The sequence below is a fragment of the Gavialis gangeticus genome, unplaced genomic scaffold, assembly GCF_001723915.1.
Source record: "Gavialis gangeticus isolate Ggan-Ray unplaced genomic scaffold, GavGan_comp1, whole genome shotgun sequence".
NCBI lineage: Eukaryota > Metazoa > Chordata > Crocodylia > Gavialidae > Gavialis > Gavialis gangeticus.
The window spans coordinates 14270966-14277946 of NW_017728995.1; positions in this window are offsets into that span (position 1 = coordinate 14270966).

Sequence of the window (6981 nt, forward strand, 5' to 3'; positions counted from 1 at the left end):
GGGGGAAAGGCATAAAATAAATAAAGTTTTGTAAATTAAAGGAATGGGGTATCAAGGATGAAAATGCATTGTTAGAACTTGAATTGATAAACGAAAGAATCAAAGCAAGTAGGAAAAAAATATTGTGGCAGGGCTAATATTTCCCCTTTTAAAAATACAGCCACTTGCTTAAATAATATAGGGATAGAATAGAAAGGAAGGGGATTTGTGCGTGTTAAGTAGATGCCATCCAGGCCCTCAGCACTGGTAATACGAGACACGCTGCTAAAATTTGCAGATGCTAAACTGATGTCTCAGTCTTTTTTAAGCCTTCCTGTTGTGAAGGGGAAAGAGATAGTCAGCGAGCATAGCTGTTCTTAGGCATGTGTGACATGTCATACATTCCTCCTTGTTGTCATAAGTCAGTACTTTAACGCCTGCTTTCCAGCCAAAGTGCTGCCCATTCACACAGTTCTTGGAAGGTCCGTTGAAAGTCAAAGGACAGGCTCTGTTGACAAGTCAGGATTTGATCCTGAGCACACAGGGTTGAACTGTCAGACTGTCATTAACTTCAGTGGCCTTTGGATCAGCCTTCTACTGCGGAGAACTGAACCTGTTTGAAGCAAATAATGTTGGGCAAAGGGATAATATCATTTTCCTCAGACCTTTGCGGACATCTTGCTAAGTTGTGGTGGGAGTTTGGGGATGAAATCTTGGGAAAGATTGATTGGCAAGATGTGCTAGCCAGAAGCTTTTATAGTTTTAAACAATTTGGAGCAGTTTAGAGGGATCAACATTTTTTAAGAGATGAACTGCAGCTGAAACCCTGTGTATAGGAGCACACAGATTGGCAACCACTATGGAAAACTATATTTCCTCCCCACCACCCCCACCTTTTATTTTTTTCTGGATTAGTAATGACAAAGGAAAGAGAGAGTTAGGAAAGCACTACCAAAATGCTGATTAACAGCGTAGAAAAAAGTAGAAAGATAAATCAAAAAGAGCTGTAGTAAGAATGGCAAAAATCAAATAGCTACTATTCCAGTGCTAGGGGCACACATGATAATAAGGCTGCTGAATAGGAGCAATGTGTTTTCAAAAATTAATATCCTATTGGAAAAGCAGAGTTATGGCTCAAAAGCATGAAAATGAACAAGGAACTAAAATGCCAGGTGGAATTCACTGGAGGGATAGGCATGGAGACACAGGAGGTTGCTAGCTATCATGGAAGGATGATATTTAATTTTCAGACAGAAATGATAGAAATGTTTTGCTGAGACAATTTGGATAGAAATTTAAGGAGAGCAAAAGGCTCACAACCAAGTGATCCCTAGATGCTACTAGGAACCCTCTGGGGCAATTGGAAATAGTGAAATTCGAAATGTATTTAAATTGACAGAGCCAAGACTTGTCACTTGCTGCATTTTAATTACAAAAATATTGATTGGAATAAATATTGTGCAATAACTAAAGCAGGAAATGTGTCTTGAGGCAGCGTAATGTCTTTTCCATACATAGCTTGTTGACTAATCAGTATGGTCAGAGACTATTTTAGATTGCAACTTAGGCAGCAAGCCAATGATCAAACTGAAGTTGGGGAGTACGTATAGTTTCATGGTCAGTCACCCGGTTACTCACTTTGCTGGACTGTATGCTTGCAAAGGAAGCAACAAAAAGTTTTCCAGCTGTAGTACAGCTGATATTGGTGGAAACAGACAGAGTCAGCTATTTTGATCGTATTTCTGGTTATGTTTGGGAAATCTCAGATCTACAACAGATGTATTGAGCTGCTCGGATGTTATTGAATTACAGTCTGTCTCAGAAGCAGTTAAGATGTCTACCTAGGGAACCATAAAGTGAAGCTGAGCAGATAAGTCCCAATTCCCAAACAGGGAATGAGAAACCCTATAATTCAATAAAAATACCTTTGTAGTAATTCATGTATTTATGACAAACCACAATTCATTCCTCTACATTTTATTTTACAAATTCTCCGTTACTTGCTTCAGTTACAGTGGAATGGCCTACCATATTTCAGAGACCTTTGTTTTTCTGGATGACCTTTTTCTTCACTTTTCCCATGGCAAGAAAACTTCAGACAACTGAACAATCAGAATACTGAACAACTGTACATTCCTCACAGTACAAGGGAAATAGGAACTGTTTAGAAACTAATGTTAAAAAATGAAACTTAAAATGCAACCAGGTGTGTTTAAATGTGAAAAGACAGCCTAGGTCACTACAATTAAAGAAGAATGGGAAGACCATCATATTGAAATATGTTGTTTAAAAATATACTATGCAGCAAAGCCAAGAAATTTCATAAGGGAGTTTTCAAGGCATTCCAGAGAACAGTGTCTCTTCCAGGCAACATATGTTTTGCCCTTGCATTCTTCATAGTTCACATAAATAATCTGGTAATGAAGATTTGGACACACAGAAAATGAGAAGCATGGTACATTAGGGAAGCTAAAATGATCCCTGCATATTGAAAATTGCCCAGAATATCTCAAGTAACAAAAAGGGTGTCTTTAACTATCTTTGCAGCAGAAAGGAGGTCAAAGAGAAAAAGTATTCCATAAACAGTGATAGCCATCTGATGACTATTCAGCAGCTTTTCTGAAATGAGTGGTTGTCTCAGTTCATTTCTGAGTTGACACATCACAAATTTGTCACTACAGATGGCTGGTAGTTTCAACTGACAAACCAAATGGATACGTGTACTGAAATGCCGTATTAACACTAATAAAAATAAATCTTAGCCTTTGTTATGTAGCACGTTACAGATAAGATAAAATGTTCAGCATTGGCCTAACTCAGCTCCCTCTGGTAAAACTAGTGATTTTGAAAAGATGCAAAACTACCAGCTGGTGAATCCTCACAATGCAGACTCTGGGAAACTGGGATGCAGGGAACTTAAATGTCATACAATACAGCACAGACAGTAAGCCAATGACAGACAAGATTAGAAGAAGAGTTCCCAGATCCCAATGCTATGCTTAGACAAATCTGCCACCACAAACTAAACTGTATATGCAGGCTTCTTGAGGCCTCCTGGTGGACTGATCCTGTCTTTATAATGATAGAAACGTCGGAGCTCAGCCTCATCTATAGAACGAACAGGCTTTGAATTTATACATATATTGTTATGTCATTGCCAAATAGTCTTCCAAATTCTCCTTAGTGAACATCACAAATGTCCAGTGTTGGGAAGATATGAAATATGTTCACTTTTTAGGGTATGCAAGTTTCTGCAGATAGTTTGTGGAACTACATAGGAGAGTTTGCTGTCTCCTTTGGTGTCCGATTAGGGTTAATTCCGAAGACAGAAGATTGGCTATTTGTGCTGAGTTGTGATTTCTCAGCAAACTGATTGTCTGTACGCTGTTTGGCCATGTGTATTTCAAGACTCGTGTATAAAAGAGGCTAATTCCACTTATTCTGAACTCCAAAATCTGCCACTAAATCTTTCTTCAGGGAAAGCACTCTGCGGCCTGTTGGCTGACATGTGATACCAGACAACATTATTATTTCTATCCAAGGTCAGCTGTTTGGCCCCTAGTGAAATTTTGAACTGCTACTATCTGCATTTTACGATCATAAATACACATAAAGATATAGTGACTGGTCATATAGAAACTCTGTTTCACAGCAAGACACTGAAACACAGGCTGAGGTTTGCATCCAAGGCACTGAAACAATCCCTTCTCTTCAAAATACCAAGAATCAAATAAATAGGACTAAGTTCTGTACGCTGCACATGAAAAGCTGATTAAACTTTGCTATTCTGTGACATATTGCATTACAGTTAGAGTATGAGACATTCTGAGAGAGGATTCAGCTTGTACATTTTTTTTACCTTTCCTAATATAAAACCACAAGCATATGCATTTTATTCAGAGTTTCCAAAAACAAAAAATCATAATAGGGCTATGATTACTAAGGAAAAATAAAGGAGCACCCACATCTGACTGAAATTCATTGGAAGTCAGCCCTGAACTCAAGGTCTTTTGGAAAACTAATTTCAAAAGAATTCTAATAGAAATATGAAGGTACCACTATTACATCATCAAAGGATAATGATAAGGATAAGGATAATGACAAGGATACTGTTCAGAGGAATTATTAATGTTTGCATGGAGAAAAGTGAGATGATGCATCAGAAGAAATGTACATTCTATAAAATGTGGAGTATTTAGGTGGCATAATTAATGGATCAAGTTGTATACCAAGGCATAGTAATAAGCAGATTAAAGGGTAAAAAGCCAAGTGTTAAAGTGAAAGTAATATAGACAGAGAAGTTATTGACCAGCAATTGTTCTGCTTTAGGTAATATCTTTATTGTTAGATCTGTTAGTTATATTAACATGGCTTTTTAACACACGTTTCTATTTTTGTTTGTTGATCCGAACCCTGGTATGGCTGGACTGTTACAAATATCTTGTACAGCTATAGCATAATGGGACACTATAGGAGCTTTTAGAATAGACAAATAGTTATATTTTATATATATATATGTATTGGAGTATGTAGGGAACAAGACGTTTTGTTGCTGATTATGATGTCTGACAGCGTTTCTTTTGAATATATTATGCAATATTCAGTGGTTTGGCACTATGTACACTTTTCTACTGATATAAATTGTACAGCTTATCTGGGAAAGGACCTGATGATATCATGATCTAAAATGGGTGCATGAAGGTTTCTCTCTCCAATCTTACATCTGTTACTTCACAGTGTCTCAAAAAATCAATCAATAGTAGATCATATATTTTCAGCTTGGAGCACATCCGTCTTATCACATCAAAGGAATGGGTGTAAGGATTCACTGCCAGTGTCCAGAGGGTATCCAAAAAGTTTCAAAGTGTTCTCTGAGTATAGTCTATCTTTTCTGAAGACCACTCTGGCTGGTGGGGAATTATAATAGTCTGATGTTATGAGTCCTCAGGACAGTAGACTATAAGTGGGCTCTTCTGTTCATGACTTTATTTGGATTTAGATGACCTGAGAATAACTCAGAAGGAAGAGAGATGGCCAGGGCATTGGTAATTGATATCTGAGTATGAGTGACTGTGGTCTGAAGATTTGTTTAACATATTTGACTTTGTTTTGTGGGAGCTTATGTTTCTTACTGCAAGAAGCTATCAGATTATATAGTAAATATGGTGAGTTAGGACACTGTCTAAGATAAGAACTGTGTTCTGAGTTAAATATATTGAGTTCTTGGTTGAATTAAAGATAAAACCACTCACTGAAATTCTGGAGGTAATGAAGATATGCAAGCTGTGACATGAATTAGACCAATGATCCTCTTGTCCTGTAAAGAATAGTGAATAACTTTTGGGGCTGCTGAAGTACCTGATTACCAATGCAGTGAGGATTCAGATTTTTGCAGGATTGGGCCTTTTAAAACACTCTGTAGCCATGCATTTCTGTTTGGTCACAGCTGTAGAGCACTTTCAGGGGCCAGATCAGGTGAAAATCGTCACTTCTGTCTGTACCTACAATCAGGCTGATCTCTTTGATTAATTTGAATATGACTTGGTTGTTTTGGTTTCTGAGACTTGTTGCTGTTACCAGAATTGTCAATCTAATGACAACTTTATTCAAATCAAAAGTATAAGCTCAAGAGCCTCATTTTAATAAACATTCGAGATAGGAAGAACTTGAATGATTAACCATTTATTTTGCATGAGCATGTGTCTATGTTGTAATACTGCTGATAAAACAGGATGGAATGAATTCCTATTTAGCCTTCTCACCTGTTGACTTGGGAAAAAATGGGAATAATTTTTCCAGATCATTAAATCTTTTTAGCAAGTAAATCTTTTAACTGTGCGTCATCTAATTGATCCAAAATATACATACATTATATATACATAAAGCCACGTAGATCAATATTATTTAAGGGTTCTGAGATAAGTCCAATGATCTATATCTATAAAATGTGCAGCTCTTTAATTAGTGAGTGGGAGGAAGTTTAATATTTCAGAAATAGCACTTTGGATGTTTAATTCCAGCTGGTCCTCTCTCAGTCCTAAATAAAATCCACATGAATTATTTGCTAAACAATCCTTGATAATTTATCAGTCACATCTCTTGGTGCTTATTCTGGGTTAAACCTTTAATTTTTCCACAGATGGGATAATAAAATAAGATCAATCTAAGTTCTTCATTGAAATATACATATCTATTTTGCAAGTAACGGTGCTGCATGGCCTCTAATTGAAAGAAGATGATGAGGTGCCCCAAAGTGATTAGACATGCTGCAAGAGTGAATTTAATTTGGAAGATTGAGAGGTGTGGAGATAACTACTTTCTGCCTACACACTTTTACCACTAACTCAGTATAACTGAGACTTATAAATACTTTATAAATTAAAGAAATTAACCACAGCACTCCCAAACTGCAAGAACCACCTACATCATTTGTACATCATTCTATTAATAGTGGCTAAAGTATTCGCTGCTGAAACCCTGGAATAAATTAAAATGGAAACAGAACTTGAAGAGCCTGCATTCTCTTGAATATCTGTATGATAATTAGGAAGGACAATATAAGGGACTGAATCTGATATGAACATTTTAACAAAGACCCAGAATTCTGTCCTATTTTTCAGTATTTTAAAGGAAAAGATACTGTGCTCCTCCGAGATACTATATTAGAAAAGAGTCATCGCTATTAGGCCCTCTCAAAATTATGCATAGGTAAGAGACAACTGTTGTGATATTTTCTAACCCTGTCAGAGAGTAGAACTGAATTAATATCATCTCCCTTTCAGTCCGTTGGTTTAGTAAAGTGTACTATAACTGTGTTTCTTCAGGTTCCAGAACCCATCGTTTTTTTTGCCTCGCCTCACCTTTCTCTGCCCTGTCTATCATTTCCCTTGCACTCTGGTTTCCAATTAGGCTCCACTGATGTGTACACCTGTACTGACTTTAGCTCCATATTACTGTATTGTAGTCTTTAGCCCTATGAATTGAAATTGTTATCAGTGTATC